Source organism: Pseudophryne corroboree, unplaced genomic scaffold, assembly GCF_028390025.1.
Source record: "Pseudophryne corroboree isolate aPseCor3 unplaced genomic scaffold, aPseCor3.hap2 scaffold_2107, whole genome shotgun sequence".
NCBI classification, from domain to species: domain Eukaryota; kingdom Metazoa; phylum Chordata; class Amphibia; order Anura; family Myobatrachidae; genus Pseudophryne; species Pseudophryne corroboree.
This window is the reverse complement of record NW_026968751.1, coordinates 1-17,736: the sequence shown is the minus strand read 5'-3', so window position 1 is coordinate 17,736 and position 17,736 is coordinate 1. Positions and strand designations below refer to the sequence as shown.

Below are 17,736 nucleotides of genomic sequence, written 5' to 3'. Positions count from 1 at the left end.
CAGCCAACAAAACAGCAATGGAAAAGATTAACATACTGTTGCTAAAGCAGTTGCATCAAATTGATTTTCTGCAATATAGCATGATAATCCATACTGACAGCTCTGGATAGTACCAGCACATTTCTTGCAGGACTTGGTAATGCAAAGAACACAGTAAACAGCTTCAATTTTTTTCAAACATAAATAATTGACTATTAAAAACCTATCAGTCTTAAATAAAGACATCAGTAAGCACCACTGGCATAATGGGTAAGGCACTGTTCTCCTAAGCCAGTGATTGTGGGTTTAAGTCCCGTCTGAGTTGGAAGTTATTTACAGCAAGTGTCTCATCACTAGAGTTGATATTTTATCCTTGCTTCAACTGTAAAACAGTCTTGCAGTGTTTAGCTTGTAAAAAATGACCACAGAAGCTAAAATATGACATTAATTATGATAACATTGTTGTTGTTGTTTTTAAACCTTTTCTATCACCGTGGACAGCTTATTCAAGTGCCATCTAGCATGCATGTTCCTTTGTTGCTCATCATTCATCACCAAAAATGATTTTCTTTTTCAATTCTTATGACTGTACTGATTGTATTGAATAAAATCCACATCTAGCATAACAAATAAATGCTGCAAAGTGCTCCAGTGGCGCAATTGGTCAGCGCGCGGTACTTATAAGACAGTATCTGTTGAGCAATGCTGAGGTTGTGAGTTCAAGCCTCACCTGGAGCATCTTTGTACACTGTTTTTTTTCCTTTTCTTATGTCATTAGTCATTGATTATAAACTGCTACCTTAATATTTAATATGATATTACAAAGGATGGAAGAAAGAAAGAAAAATCACAAACATGATTGTGCATTTAAGTTGTCAGCACACATCTGCTTTGGTTCAAATGCACTGCATATCTTCCTTCAGTCAGCCAACAAAACAGCAATGGAAAAGATTAACATACTGTTGGTAAAGCAGTTGCATCAAATTGATTTTCTGCAATATAGCATGATAATCCATACTGACAGCTCTGGATAGTACCAGCACATTTCTTGCTGGACTTGGTAATGCAAAGAACACAGTTAACAGCTTCAATTTTTTTCAAAAATAAATAATTGACTATTAAAAACCTAACTGTCCTAAATAAGAACATCAGTAAGCACCACTGGCATAATGGGTAAGGCACTGTTCTCCTAAGCCAGTGGTTGTTGGTTTAAGTCCCGTCTGAGTTGGAAGTCATTACAGCAAGTGTCTCATCACTAGAGTTGATATTTTATCCTTGCTTCAACTGTAACACAGTCTTGCAGCGTTTAGCTTGTAAAAAATGACCACAGAAGCTAAAATATGACATTAATTATGATAACATTGTTGTTGTTGTTTTTTAAACCTTTTCTATCACCGTGGACAGCTTATTCAAGTGCCATCTGGCATGCATGTTCCTTTGTTGCTCATCATTCATCACCAAAAATGATTTTCTTTTTCAATTCTTATGACTGTACTGATTGTATTGAATAAAATCCACATCTAGCATAACCAATTAATGCTGAAAAGCGCTCCAGTGGCGCAATTAGTCAGCGCACGGTACTTATAAGACAGAATCTGTTGAGCAATGCCGAGGTTGTGAGTTCAAGCCTCACATGGAGCATTTTTGTATACTGTTTTTTTTTCCTTTTCTTATGTCATTAGTCATTGATTATAAACTGCTACCTTAATATTTAATATGATATTACAAAGGATGGAAGAAAGAAAGAAAAAACACAAACATGATTGTGCATTTAAGTTGTCAGCACACATCTGCTTTGGTTCAAATGCACTGCATATCTTCCTTCAGTCAGCCAACAAAACAGCAATGGAAAAGATTAACATACTGTTGGTAAAGCAGTTGCATTAAATTGATTTTCTGCAATATAGCATGATAATCCATACTGACAGCTCTGGTTAGTACCAGCACATTTCTTGCTGGACTTGGTAATGCAAAGAACACAGTAAACAGCTTCACTTTTTTTCAAAAATAAATAATTGACTATTAAAAACCTATCAGTCTTAAATAAGGACATCAGTAAGCACCACTGCCATAATGGATAAGGCACTGTTCTCCTAAGCCAGTGGTTGTGGGTTTAAGTCCCGTCTGAGTTGGAAGTCATTACAGCAAGTGCCTCATCACTAGAGTTGATATTTTATCCTTGCTTCAACTGTAAAACAGTCTTGCAGTGTTTAGCTTGTAAAAAATGACCACAGAAGCTAAAATATGACAAAAATAACATTGTTGTTGTTTTTTTTTAAACCTTTTCTATCATCGTGGGCAGATTATTCAAGTGCCATCTGGCATGCATGTTCCTTTGTTGCTCATCATTCATCACCAAAAATGATTTTCTTTTTCAATTCTTATGACTGTACTGATTGTATTGAATAAAATCCACATCTAGCATAACAAATTAAAACTACAAAGTGCTCCAGTGGCGCAATTGGTCTGCGCGCGGTACTTATAAGACAGTATCTGTTGAGCAATGCCGAGGTTTTGAGTTCAAGCCTCACCTGGAACATCTTTGTATACTGTTTTTTTCCCTTGTCATTAGTCATTGATTATAAACTGCTACCTTAATATTTAATATGATATTACAAAGGATGGAAGAAAGAAAGAAAAAACACAAACATGATTGTGCATTTAATTTGTCAGCACACATCTGCTTTGGTTCAAATGCACTGCATATCTTCCTTCAGTCAGCCAACAAAACAGCAATGGAAAAGATTAACATACTGTTGGTAAAGCAGTTGCATCAAATTGATTTTCTGCAATATAGCATGATAATCCATACTGACAGCTCTGGATAGTACCAGCACATTTCTTGCAGGACTTGGTAATGCAAAGAACAAAGTAAACAGCTTCAATTTTTTTCAAACATAAATAATTGACTATTAAAAACCTATCAGTCTTAAATAAAGACATCAGTAAGCACCACTGGCATAATGGGTAAGGCACTGTTCTCCTAAGCCAGTGGTTGTTGGTTTAAGTCCCGTCTGAGTTGGAAGTCATTACAGCAAGTGTCTCATCACTAGAGTTGATATTTTATCCTTGCTTCAACTGTAAAACAGTCTTGCAGTGTTTAGCTTGTAAAAAATGACCACAGAAGCTAAAATATGACATTAATTATGATAACATTGTTGTTGTTGTTTTTTAAACCTTTTCTATCACCGTGGACAGCTTATTCAAGTGCCATCTGGCATGCATGTTCCTTTGTTGCTCATCATTCATCACCAAAAATGATTTTCTTTTTCAATTCTTATGACTGTACTGATTGTATTGAATAAAATCCACATCTAGCATAACCAATTAATGCTGAAAAGCGCTCCAGTGGCGCAATTAGTCAGCGCACGGTACTTATAAGACAGAATCTGTTGAGCAATGCCGAGGTTGTGAGTTCAAGCCTCACATGGAGCATTTTTGTATACTGTTTTTTTTTCCTTTTCTTATGTCATTAGTCATTGATTATAAACTGCTACCTTAATATTTAATATGATATTACAAAGGATGGAAGAAAGAAAGAAAAAACACAAACATGATTGTGCATTTAAGTTGTCAGCACACATCTGCTTTGGTTCAAATGCACTGCATATCTTCCTTCAGTCAGCCAACAAAACAGCAATGGAAAAGATTAACATACTGTTGGTAAAGCAGTTGCATTAAATTGATTTTCTGCAATATAGCATGATAATCCATACTGACAGCTCTGGTTAGTACCAGCACATTTCTTGCTGGACTTGGTAATGCAAAGAACACAGTAAACAGCTTCACTTTTTTTCAAAAATAAATAATTGACTATTAAAAACCTATCAGTCTTAAATAAGGACATCAGTAAGCACCACTGCCATAATGGATAAGGCACTGTTCTCCTAAGCCAGTGGTTGTGGGTTTAAGTCCCGTCTGAGTTGGAAGTCATTACAGCAAGTGCCTCATCACTAGAGTTGATATTTTATCCTTGCTTCAACTGTAAAACAGTCTTGCAGTGTTTAGCTTGTAAAAAATGACCACAGAAGCTAAAATATGACAAAAATAACATTGTTGTTGTTTTTTTTTAAACCTTTTCTATCATCGTGGGCAGATTATTCAAGTGCCATCTGGCATGCATGTTCCTTTGTTGCTCATCATTCATCACCAAAAATGATTTTCTTTTTCAATTCTTATGACTGTACTGATTGTATTGAATAAAATCCACATCTAGCATAACAAATTAAAACTACAAAGTGCTCCAGTGGCGCAATTGGTCTGCGCGCGGTACTTATAAGACAGTATCTGTTGAGCAATGCCGAGGTTTTGAGTTCAAGCCTCACCTGGAACATCTTTGTATACTGTTTTTTTCCCTTGTCATTAGTCATTGATTATAAACTGCTACCTTAATATTTAATATGATATTACAAAGGATGGAAGAAAGAAAGAAAAAACACAAACATGATTGTGCATTTAATTTGTCAGCACACATCTGCTTTGGTTCAAATGCACTGCATATCTTCCTTCAGTCAGCCAACAAAACAGCAATGGAAAAGATTAACATACTGTTGGTAAAGCAGTTGCATCAAATTGATTTTCTGCAATATAGCATGATAATCCATACTGAGAGCTCTGGATAGTACCAGCACATTTCTTTCAGGACTTGGTAATGCAAAGAACACAGTAAACAGCTTCAATGTTTTTCAAACATAAATAATTGACTATTAAAAACCTATCAGTCTTAAATAAAGACATCAGTAAGCACCACTGGCATAATGGGTAAGGCACTGTTCTCCTAAGCCAGTGATTGTGGGTTTAAGTCCTGTCTGAGTTGGAAGTTATTTACAGCAAGTGTCTCATCACTAGAGTTGATATTTTATCCTTGCTTCAACTGTAAAATAGTCTTGCAGTGTTTAGCTTGTAAAAAATGACCACAGAAGCTAAAATATGACATTAATTATGATAACATTGTTGTTGTTGTTTTTTAAACCTTTTCTATCACCGTGGACAGCTTATTCAAGTGCCATCTAGCATGCATGTTCCTTTGTTGCTCATCATTCATCACCAAAAATGATTTTCTTTTTCAATTCTTATGACTGTACTGATTGTATTGAATAAAATCAACATCTAGCATAACCAATAAATGCTGCAAAGTGCTCCAGTGGCGCAATTGGTCAGCGCGCGGTACTTATAAGACAGTATCTGTTGAGCAATGCTGAGGTTGTGAGTTCAAGCCTCACCTGGAGCATCTTTGTACATTGTTTTTTTCCTTTTCTTATGTCATTAGTCATTGATTATAAACTGCTACCTTAATATTTAATATGATATTACAAAGGATGGAAGAAAGAAAGAAAAAACACAAACATGATTGTGCATTTAAGTTGTCAGCACACATCTGCTTTGGTTCAAATGCACTGCATATCTTCCTTCAGTCAGCCAACAAAACAGCAATGGAAAAGATTAACATACTGTTGGTAAAGCAGTTGCATCAAATTGATTTTCTGCAATATAGCATGATAATCCATACTGACAGCTCTGGTTAGTACCAGCACATTTCTTGCTGGACTTGGTAATGCAAAGAACACAGTAAACAGCTTCACTTTTTTTCAAAAATAAATAATTGACTATTAAAAACCTATCAGTCTTAAATAAGGACATCAGTAAGCACAACTGGCATAATGGATAAGGCACTGTTCTCCTAAGCCAGTGGTTGTGGGTTTAAGTCCCGTCTGAGTTGGAAGTCATTACAGCAAGTGCCTCATCACTAGAGTTGATATTTTATCCTTGCTTCAACTGTAAAACAGTCTTGCAGTGTTTAGCTTGTAAAAAATGACCACAGAAGCTAAAATATGACAAAAATAACATTGTTGTTGTTTTTTTTTAAACCTTTTCTATCATCGTGGGCAGATTATTCAAGTGCCATCTGGCATGCATGTTCCTTTGTTGCTCATCATTCATCACCAAAAATGATTTTCTTTTTCAATTCTTATGACTGTACTGATTGTATTGAATAAAATCCACATCTAGCATAACAAATTAAAACTACAAAGTGCTCCAGTGGCGCAATTGGTCTGCGCGCGGTACTTATAAGACAGTATCTGTTGAGCAATGCCGAGGTTTTGAGTTCAAGCCTCACCTGGAACATCTTTGTATACTGTTTTTTTTCCTTGTCATTAGTCATTGATTATAAACTGCTACCTTAATATTTAATATGATATTACAAAGGATGGAAGAAAGAAAGAAAAAACACAAACATGATTGTGCATTTAAGTTGTCAGCACACATCTGCTTTGGTTCAAATGCACTGCATATCTTCCTTCAGTCAGCCAACAAAACAGCAATGGAAAAGATTAACATACTGTTGGTAAAGCAGTTGCATCAAATTGATTTTCTGCAATATAGCATGATAATCCATACTGACAGCTCTGGATAGTACCAGCACATTTCTTGCAGGACTTGGTAATGCAAAGAACACAGTAAACAGCTTCAAATTTTTTTCAAACATAAATAATTGACTATTAAAAACCTATCAGTCTTAAATAAAGACATCAGTAAGCACCACTGGCATAATGGGTAAGGCACTGTTCTCCTAAGCCAGTGATTGTGGGTTTAAGTCCCGTCTGAGTTGGAAGTTATTTACAGCAAGTGTCTCATCACTAGAGTTGATATTTTATCCTTGCTTCAACTGTAAAACAGTCTTGCAGTGTTTAGCTTGTAAAAAATGACCACAGAAGCTAAAATATGACATTAATTATGATAACATTGTTGTTGTTGTTTTTAAACCTTTTCTATCACCGTGGACAGCTTATTCAAGTGCCATCTAGCATGCATGTTCCTTTGTTGCTCATCATTCATCACCAAAAATGATTTTCTTTTTCAATTCTTATGACTGTACTGATTGTATTGAATAAAATCCACATCTAGCATAACCAATAAATGCTGCAAAGTGCTCCAGTGGCGCAATTGGTCAGCGCGCGGTACTTATAAGACAGTATCTGTTGAGCAATGCTGAGGTTGTGAGTTCAAGCCTCACCTGGAGCATCTTTGTACACTGTTTTTTTTCCTTTTCTTATGTCATTAGTCATTGATTATAAACTGCTACCTTAATATTTAATATGATATTACAAAGGATGGAAGAAAGAAAGAAAAATCACAAACATGATTGTGCATTTAAGTTGTCAGCACACATCTGCTTTGGTTCAAATGCACTGCATATCTTCCTTCAGTCAGCCAACAAAACAGCAATGGAAAAGATTAACATACTGTTGGTAAAGCAGTTGCATCAAATTGATTTTCTGCAATATAGCATGATAATCCATACTGACAGCTCTGGATAGTACCAGCACATTTCTTGCTGGACTTGGTAATGCAAAGAACACAGTTAACAGCTTCAATTTTTTTCAAAAATAAATAATTGACTATTAAAAACCTAACTGTCCTAAATAAGAACATCAGTAAGCACCACTGGCATAATGGGTAAGGCACTGTTCTCCTAAGCCAGTGGTTGTTGGTTTAAGTCCCGTCTGAGTTGGAAGTCATTACAGCAAGTGTCTCATCACTAGAGTTGATATTTTATCCTTGCTTCAACTGTAAAACAGTCTTGCAGCGTTTAGCTTGTAAAAAATGACCACAGAAGCTAAAATATGACATTAATTATGATAACATTGTTGTTGTTGTTTTTTAAACCTTTTCTATCACCGTGGACAGCTTATTCAAGTGCCATCTGGCATGCATGTTCCTTTGTTGCTCATCATTCATCACCAAAAATGATTTTCTTTTTCAATTCTTATGACTGTACTGATTGTATTGAATAAAATCCACATCTAGCATAACCAAATAATGCTGAAAAGCGCTCCAGTGGCGCAATTAGTCAGCGCACGGTACTTATAAGACAGAATCTGTTGAGCAATGCCGAGGTTGTGAGTTCAAGCCTCACATGGAGCATTTTTGTATACTGTTTTTTTTTCCTTTTCTTATGTCATTAGTCATTGATTATAAACTGCTACCTTAATATTTAATATGATATTACAAAGGATGGAAGAAAGAAAGAAAAAACACAAACATGATTGTGCATTTAAGTTGTCAGCACACATCTGCTTTGGTTCAAATGCACTGCATATCTTCCTTCAGTCAGCCAACAAAACAGCAATGGAAAAGATTAACATACTGTTGGTAAAGCAGTTGCATTAAATTGATTTTCTGCAATATAGCGTGATAATCCATACTGACAGCTCTGGTTAGTACCAGCACATTTCTTGCTGGACTTGGTAATGCAAAGAACACAGTAAACAGCTTCACTTTTTTTCAAAAATAAATAATTGACTATTAAAAACCTATCAGTCTTAAATAAGGACATCAGTAAGCACCACTGCCATAATGGATAAGGCACTGTTCTCCTAAGCCAGTGGTTGTGGGTTTAAGTCCCGTCTGAGTTGGAAGTCATTACAGCAAGTGCCTCATCACTAGAGTTGATATTTTATCCTTGCTTCAACTGTAAAACAGTCTTGCAGTGTTTAGCTTGTAAAAAATGACCACAGAAGCTAAAATATGACAAAAATAACATTGTTGTTGTTTTTTTTTAAACCTTTTCTATCATCGTGGGCAGATTATTCAAGTGCCATCTGGCATGCATGTTCCTTTGTTGCTCATCATTCATCACCAAAAATGATTTTCTTTTTCAATTCTTATGACTGTACTGATTGTATTGAATAAAATCCACATCTAGCATAACAAATTAAAACTACAAAGTGCTCCAGTGGCGCAATTGGTCTGCGCGCGGTACTTATAAGACAGTATCTGTTGAGCAATGCCGAGGTTTTGAGTTCAAGCCTCACCTGGAACATCTTTGTATACTGTTTTTTTCCCTTGTCATTAGTCATTGATTATAAACTGCTACCTTAATATTTAATATGATATTACAAAGGATGGAAGAAAGAAAGAAAAAACACAAACATGATTGTGCATTTAATTTGTCAGCACACATCTGCTTTGGTTCAAATGCACTGCATATCTTCCTTCAGTCAGCCAACAAAACAGCAGTGGAAAAGATTAACATACTGTTGGTAAAGCAGTTGCATCAAATTGATTTTCTGCAATATAGCATGATAATCCATACTGAGAGCTCTGGGTAGTACCAGCACATTTCTTTCAGGACTTGGTAATGCAAAGAACACAGTAAACAGCTTCAATGTTTTTCAAACATAAATAATTGACTATTAAAAACCTATCAGTCTTAAATAAAGACATCAGTAAGCACCACTGGCATAATGGGTAAGGCACTGTTCTCCTAAGCCAGTGATTGTGGGTTTAAGTCCCGTCTGAGTTGGAAGTTATTTACAGCAAGTGTCTCATCACTAGAGTTGATATTTTATCCTTGCTTCAACTGTAAAACAGTCTTGCAGTGTTTAGCTTGTAAAAAATGACCACAGAAGCTAAAATATGACATTAATTATGATAACATTGTTGTTGTTGTTGTTTTTTAAACCTTTTCTATCACCGTGGACAGCTTATTCAAGTGCCATCTAGCATGCATGTTCCTTTGTTGCTCATCATTCATCACCAAAAATGATTTTCTTTTTCAATTCTTATGACTGTACTGATTGTATTGAATAAAATCAACATCTAGCATAACCAATAAATGCTGCAAAGTGCTCCAGTGGCGCAATTGGTCAGCGCGCGGTAGTTATAAGACAGTATCTGTTGAGCAATGCTGAGGTTGTGAGTTCAAGCCTCACCTGGAGCATCTTTGTACATTGTTTTTTTCCTTTTCTTATGTCATTAGTCATTGATTATAAACTGCTACCTTAATATTTAATATGATATTACAAAGGATGGAAGAAAGAAAGAAAAAACACAAACATGATTGTGCATTTAAGTTGTCAGCACACATCTGCTTTGGTTCAAATGCACTGCATATCTTCCTTCAGTCAGCCAACAAAACAGCAATGGAAAAGATTAACATACTGTTGGTAAAGCAGTTGCATCAAATTGATTTTCTGCAATATAGCATGATAATCCATACTGACAGCTCTGGTTAGTACCAGCACATTTCTTGCTGGACTTGGTAATGCAAAGAACACAGTAAACAGCTTCACTTTTTTTCAAAAATAAATAATTGACTATTAAAAACCTATCAGTCTTAAATAAGGACATCAGTAAGCACAACTGGCATAATGGATAAGGCACTGTTCTCCTAAGCCAGTGGTTGTGGGTTTAAGTCCCGTCTGAGTTGGAAGTCATTACAGCAAGTGCCTCATCACTAGAGTTGATATTTTATCCTTGCTTCAACTGTAAAACAGTCTTGCAGTGTTTAGCTTGTAAAAAATGACCACAGAAGCTAAAATATGACAAAAATAACATTGTTGTTGTTTTTTTTTAAACCTTTTCTATCATCGTGGGCAGATTATTCAAGTGCCATCTGGCATGCATGTTCCTTTGTTGCTCATCATTCATCACCAAAAATGATTTTCTTTTTCAATTCTTATGACTGTACTGATTGTATTGAATAAAATCCACATCTAGCATAACCAATTAATGCTACAAAGAGCTCCAGTGGCACAATTGGTCAGCGCGCGGTACTTATAAGACAGTATCTGTTGAGCAATGCCGAGGTTGTGAGTTCAAGCCTCACCTGGAGCATCTTTGTATACTGTTTTTTTTCCTTTTCTTATGTCATAAGTCATTGATTATAAACTGCTACCTTAATATTTAATATGATATTACAAAGGATGGAAGAAAGAAAGAAAAAACACAAACATGATTGTGCATTTAAGTTGTCAGCACACATCTGCTTTGGTTCAAATGCACTGCATATCTTCCTTCAGTCAGCCAACAAAACAGCAGTGGAAAAGATTAACATACTGTTGGTAAAGCAGTTGCATCAAATTGATTTTCTGCAATATAGCATGATAATCCATACTGACAGCTCAGGTTAGTACCAGCACATTTCTTGCTGGACTTGGTAATGCAAAGAACACAGTAAACAGCTTCACTTTTTTTCAAAAATAAATAATTGACTATTAAAAACCTATCAGTCTTAAATAAGGACATCAGTAAGCACAACTGGCATAATGGATAAGGCACTGTTCTCCTAAGCCAGTGGTTGTGGGTTTAAGTCCCGTCTGAGTTGGAAGTCATTACAGCAAGTGTCTCATCACTAGAGTTGATATTTTATCCTTGCTTCAACTGTAAAACAGTCTTGCAGTGTTTAGCTTGTAAAAAATGACCACAGAAGCTAAAATATGACAAAAATAACATTGTTGTTGTTTTTTTTTAAACCTTTTCTATCATCGTGGGCAGATTATTCAAGTGCCATCTGGCATGCATGTTCCTTTGTTGCTCATCATTCATCACCAAAAATGATTTTCTTTTTCAATTCTTATGACTGTACTGATTGTATTGAATAAAATCCACATCTAGCATAACAAATTAAAACTACAAAGTGCTCCAGTGGCGCAATTGGTCTGCGCGCGGTACTTATAAGACAGTATCTGTTGAGCAATGCTGAGGTTTTGAGTTCAAGCCTCACCTGGAACATCTTTGTATACTGTTTTTTTTCCTTGTCATTAGTCATTGATTATAAACTGCTACCTTAATATTTAATATGATATTACAAATGATGGAAGAAAGAAAGAAAAAACACAAACATGATTGTGCATTTAAGTTGTCAGCACACATCTGCTTTGGTTCAAATGCACTGCATATCTTCCTTCAGTCAGCCAACAAAACAGCAATGGAAAAGATTAACATACTGTTGGTAAAGCAGTTGCATCAAATTGATTTTCTGCAATATAGCATGATAATCCATACTGACAGCTCTGGATAGTACCAGCACATTTCTTGCAGGACTTGGTAATGCAAAGAACACAGTAAACAGCTTCAATTTTTTTCAAACATAAATAATTGACTATTAAAAACCTATCAGTCTTAAATAAAGACATCAGTAAGCACCACTGGCATAATGGGTAAGGCACTGTTCTCCTAAGCCAGTGATTGTGGGTTTAAGTCCCGTCTGAGTTGGAAGTTATTTACAGCAAGTGTCTCATCACTAGAGTTGATATTTTATCCTTGCTTCAACTGTAAAACAGTCTTGCAGTGTTTAGCTTGTAAAAAATGACCACAGAAGCTAAAATATGACATTAATTATGATAACATTGTTGTTGTTGTTTTTAAACCTTTTCTATCACCGTGGACAGCTTATTCAAGTGCGATCTAGCATGCATGTTCCTTTGTTGCTCATCATTCATCACCAAAAATGATTTTCTTTTTCAATTCTTATGACTGTACTGATTGTATTGAATAAAATCCACATCTAGCATAACCAATAAATGCTGCAAAGTGCTCCAGTGGCGCAATTGGTCAGCGCGCGGTACTTATAAGACAGTATCTGTTGAGCAATGCTGAGGTTGTGAGTTCAAGCCTCACCTGGAGCATCTTTGTACACTGTTTTTTTTCCTTTTCTTATGTCATTAGTCATTGATTATAAACTGCTACCTTAATATTTAATATGATATTACAAAGGATGGAAGAAAGAAAGAAAAAACACAAACATGATTGTGCATTTAATTTGTCAGCACACATCTGCTTTGGTTCAAATGCACTGCATATCTTCCTTCAGTCAGCCAACAAAACAGCAATGGAAAAGATTAACATACTGTTGGTAAAGCAGTTGCATCAAATTGATTTTCTGCAATATAGCATGATAATCCATACTGACAGCTCTGGATAGTACCAGCACATTTCTTGCTGGACTTGGTAATGCAAAGAACACAGTTAACAGCTTCAATTTTTTTCAAAAATAAATAATTGACTATTAAAAACCTAACTGTCCTAAATAAGAACATCAGTAAGCACCACTGGCATAATGGGTAAGGCACTGTTCTCCTAAGCCAGTGGTTGTTGGTTTAAGTCCCGTCTGAGTTGGAAGTCATTACAGCAAGTGTCTCATCACTAGAGTTGATATTTTATCCTTGCTTCAACTGTAAAACAGTCTTGCAGCGTTTAGCTTGTAAAAAATGACCACAGAAGCTAAAATATGACATTAATTATGATAACATTGTTGTTGTTGTTTTTTAAACCTTTTCTATCACCGTGGACAGCTTATTCAAGTGCCATCTGGCATGCATGTTCCTTTGTTGCTCATCATTCATCACCAAAAATGATTTTCTTTTTCAATTCTTATGACTGTACTGATTGTATTGAATAAAATCCACATCTAGCATAACCAATTAATGCTGAAAAGCGCTCCAGTGGCGCAATTAGTCAGCGCACGGTACTTATAAGACAGAATCTGTTGAGCAATGCCGAGGTTGTGAGTTCAAGCCTCACATGGAGCATTTTTGTATACTGTTTTTTTTTCCTTTTCTTATGTCATTAGTCATTGATTATAAACTGCTACCTTAATATTTAATATGATATTACAAAGGATGGAAGAAAGAAAGAAAAAACACAAACATGATTGTGCATTTAAGTTGTCAGCACACATCTGCTTTGGTTCAAATGCACTGCATATCTTCCTTCAGTCAGCCAACAAAACAGCAATGGAAAAGATTAACATACTGTTGGTAAAGCAGTTGCATTAAATTGATTTTCTGCAATATAGCATGATAATCCATACTGACAGCTCTGGTTAGTACCAGCACATTTCTTGCTGGACTTGGTAATGCAAAGAACACAGTAAACAGCTTCACTTTTTTTCAAAAATAAATAATTGACTATTAAAAACCTATCAGTCTTAAATAAGGACATCAGTAAGCACCACTGCCATAATGGATAAGGCACTGTTCTCCTAAGCCAGTGGTTGTGGGTTTAAGTCCCGTCTGAGTTGGAAGTCATTACAGCAAGTGCCTCATCACTAGAGTTGATATTTTATCCTTGCTTCAACTGTAAAACAGTCTTGCAGTGTTTAGCTTGTAAAAAATGACCACAGAAGCTAAAATATGACAAAAATAACATTGTTGTTGTTTTTTTTTAAACCTTTTCTATCATCGTGGGCAGATTATTCAAGTGCCATCTGGCATGCATGTTCCTTTGTTGCTCATCATTCATCACCAAAAATGATTTTCTTTTTCAATTCTTATGACTGTACTGATTGTATTGAATAAAATCCACATCTAGCATAACAAATTAAAACTACAAAGTGCTCCAGTGGCGCAATTGGTCTGCGCGCGGTACTTATAAGACAGTATCTGTTGAGCAATGCCGAGGTTTTGAGTTCAAGCCTCACCTGGAACATCTTTGTATACTGTTTTTTTCCCTTGTCATTAGTCATTGATTATAAACTGCTACCTTAATATTTAATATGATATTACAAAGGATGGAAGAAAGAAAGAAAAAACACAAACATGATTGTGCATTTAATTTGTCAGCACACATCTGCTTTGGTTCAAATGCACTGCATATCTTCCTTCAGTCAGCCAACAAAACAGCAATGGAAAAGATTAACATACTGTTGGTAAAGCAGTTGCATCAAATTGATTTTCTGCAATATAGCATGATAATCCATACTGAGAGCTCTGGATAGTACCAGCACATTTCTTTCAGGACTTGGTAATGCAAAGAACACAGTAAACAGCTTCAATGTTTTTCAAACATAAATAATTGACTATTAAAAACCTATCAGTCTTAAATAAAGACATCAGTAAGCACCACTGGCATAATGGGTAAGGCACTGTTCTCCTAAGCCAGTGATTGTGGGTTTAAGTCCCGTCTGAGTTGGAAGTTATTTACAGCAAGTGTCTCATCACTAGAGTTGATATTTTATCCTTGCTTCAACTGTAAAACAGTCTTGCAGTGTTTAGCTTGTAAAAAATGACCACAGAAGCTAAAATATGACATTAATTATGATAACATTGTTGTTGTTGTTTTTTAAACCTTTTCTATCACCGTGGACAGCTTATTCAAGTGCCATCTAGCATGCATGTTCCTTTGTTGCTCATCATTCATCACCAAAAATGATTTTCTTTTTCAATTCTTATGACTGTACTGATTGTATTGAATAAAATCAACATCTAGCATAACCAATAAATGCTGCAAAGTGCTCCAGTGGCGCAATTGGTCAGCGCGCGGTACTTATAAGACAGTATCTGTTGAGCAATGCTGAGGTTGTGAGTTCAAGCCTCACCTGGAGCATCTTTGTACATTGTTTTTTTCCTTTTCTTATGTCATTAGTCATTGATTATAAACTGCTACCTTAATATTTAATATGATATTACAAAGGATGGAAGAAAGAAAGAAAAAACACAAACATGATTGTGCATTTAAGTTGTCAGCACACATCTGCTTTGGTTCAAATGCACTGCATATCTTCCTTCAGTCAGCCAACAAAACAGCAATGGAAAAGATTAACATACTGTTGGTAAAGCAGTTGCATCAAATTGATTTTCTGCAATATAGCATGATAATCCATACTGACAGCTCTGGTTAGTACCAGCACATTTCTTGCTGGACTTGGTAATGCAAAGAACACAGTAAACAGCTTCACTTTTTTTCAAAAATAAATAATTGACTATTAAAAACCTATCAGTCTTAAATAAGGACATCAGTAAGCACAACTGGCATAATGGATAAGGCACTGTTCTCCTAAGCCAGTGGTTGTGGGTTTAAGTCCCGTCTGAGTTGGAAGTCATTACAGCAAGTGCCTCATCACTAGAGTTGATATTTTATCCTTGCTTCAACTGTAAAACAGTCTTGCAGTGTTTAGCTTGTAAAAAATGACCACAGAAGCTAAAATATGACAAAAATAACATTGTTGTTGTTTTTTTTTAAACCTTTTCTATCATCGTGGGCAGATTATTCAAGTGCCATCTGGCATGCATGTTCCTTTGTTGCTCATCATTCATCACCAAAAATGATTTTCTTTTTCAATTCTTATGACTGTACTGATTGTATTGAATAAAATCCACATCTAGCATAACAAATTAAAACTACAAAGTGCTCCAGTGGCGCAATTGGTCTGCGCGCGGTACTTATAAGACAGTATCTGTTGAGCATTGCCGAGGTTTTGAGTTCAAGCATCACCTGGAACATCTTTGTATACTGTTTTTTTTCCTTGTCATTAGTCATTGATTATAAACTGCTACCTTAATATTTAATATGATATTACAAAGGATGGAAGAAAGAAAGAAAAAACACAAACATGATTGTGCATTTAAGTTGTCAGCACACATCTGCTTTGGTTCAAATGCACTGCATATCTTCCTTCAGTCAGCCAACAAAACAGCAGTGGAAAAGATTAACATACTGTTGGTAAAGCAGTTGCATCAAATTGATTTTCTGCAATATAGCATGATAATCCATACTGACAGCTCTGGATAGTACCAGCACATTTCTTGCTGGACTTGGCAATGCAAAGAACACAGTAAACAGCTTCACTTTTCTTCAAAAATAAATAATTGACTATTAAAAACCTATCAGTCTTAAATAAGGACATCAGTAAGCACCACTGGCATAATGGATAAGTCACTGCCCTCCTAAGCCAGGAGGTCCAAGTCCCATATGGGGTGGAAGTCATTACAGCAAGTGTCTCATCACTAGAGTTGATATTTTATCCTTGCTTCAACTGTAAAACAGTCTTGCAGTGTTTAGCTTGTAAAAAATGACCACAGAAGCTAAAATATGACATTAATTATTATAACATTGTTGTTGTTGTTGTTATTTAAACCTTTTCTATCACCGTGGATAGCTTATTCAAGTGCCATCTGGCATGCATTTTCCTTTGTTGCTCATCATTCATCACCAAAAATGATTTTCTTTTTCAATTCTTATGACTATACTGATTGTATTGAATAAAATCCACATCTAGCATAACCAATTAATGCTGCAAAGTGCTCCAGTGGCGCAATTGGTCAGCGCGCGGTACATATAAGACAGTATCTGTTGAGCAATGCTGAGGTTGTGAGTTCAAGCCTCACCTGGAGCATCTTTGTATACTGTTTTTTTTCCTTTTCTTATGTCATTAGTCATTGATTATAAACTGCTACCTTAATATTTAATATGATATTACAAAGGATGGAAGAAAGAAAGAAAAAACACAAACATGATTGTGCATTTAAGTTGTCAGCACACATCTGCTTTGGTTCAAATGCACTGCATATCTTCCTTCAGTCAGCCAACAAAACAGCAATGGAAAAGATTAACATACTGTTGGTAAAGCAGTTGCATCAAATTGATTTTCTGCAATATAGCATGATAATCCATACTGACAGCTCTGGTTAGTACCAGCACATTTCTTGCTGGACTTGGTAATGCAAAGAACACAGTAAACAGCTTCACTTTTTTTCAAAAATAAATAATTGACTATTAAAAACCTATCAGTCTTAAATAAGGACATCAGTAAGCACCACTGCCATAATGGATAAGGCACTGTTCTCCTAAGCCAGTGGTTGTGGGTTTAAGTCCCGTCTGAGTTGGAAGTCATTACAGCAAGTGCCTCATCACTAGAGTTGATATTTTATCCTTGCTTCAACAGTAAAACAGTCTTGCAGTGCTTAGCTTGTAAAAAATGACCACAGAAGCTAAAATATGACAAAAATAACATTGTTGTTTTTTTTTTTTAAACCTTTTCTATCACCGTGGACAGCTTATTCAAGTGCCATCTGGCATGCATGTTCCTTTGTTGCTCATCATTCATCACCAAAAATGATTTTCTTTTTCAATTCTTATGACTGTACTGATTGTATTGAATAAAATCCACATCTAGCATAACCAACTAATGCTGCAAAGTGCTCCAGTGGCGCAATTGGTCTGCGCGCGGTACTTATAAGACAGTATCTGTTG

The 17,736-nt window shown here is 35.7% G+C and overlaps 6 non-coding genes across 6 annotated transcripts; all 6 read left to right on the top strand.

Annotated features, from left to right (window-relative positions):
- The first annotated feature begins 624 nt into the window (after positions 1-624).
- Positions 625-717, top strand: TRNAI-UAU (transfer RNA isoleucine (anticodon UAU)). The gene is given in 2 exon segments: positions 625-662; positions 682-717. It is a non-coding gene; the product is annotated as a tRNA-Ile (tRNA).
- Positions 718-5,116: 4,399 nt separating this feature from the next.
- TRNAI-UAU (transfer RNA isoleucine (anticodon UAU)) lies at positions 5,117-5,209 on the top strand. Its single transcript is given in 2 exon segments — positions 5,117-5,154; positions 5,174-5,209. It is a non-coding gene; the product is annotated as a tRNA-Ile (tRNA).
- Positions 5,210-6,909: 1,700 nt separating this feature from the next.
- On the top strand, positions 6,910-7,002 carry TRNAI-UAU (transfer RNA isoleucine (anticodon UAU)). The gene is given in 2 exon segments: positions 6,910-6,947; positions 6,967-7,002. It is a non-coding gene; the product is annotated as a tRNA-Ile (tRNA).
- Positions 7,003-10,506: 3,504 nt separating this feature from the next.
- Positions 10,507-10,599, top strand: TRNAI-UAU (transfer RNA isoleucine (anticodon UAU)). The gene is given in 2 exon segments: positions 10,507-10,544; positions 10,564-10,599. It is a non-coding gene; the product is annotated as a tRNA-Ile (tRNA).
- A 1,700-nt stretch (positions 10,600-12,299) lies between these two features.
- On the top strand, positions 12,300-12,392 carry TRNAI-UAU (transfer RNA isoleucine (anticodon UAU)). Its single transcript is given in 2 exon segments — positions 12,300-12,337; positions 12,357-12,392. It is a non-coding gene; the product is annotated as a tRNA-Ile (tRNA).
- Positions 12,393-14,997: 2,605 nt separating this feature from the next.
- Positions 14,998-15,090, top strand: TRNAI-UAU (transfer RNA isoleucine (anticodon UAU)). The gene is given in 2 exon segments: positions 14,998-15,035; positions 15,055-15,090. It is a non-coding gene; the product is annotated as a tRNA-Ile (tRNA).
- Positions 15,091-17,736: the final 2,646 nt, after the last annotated feature.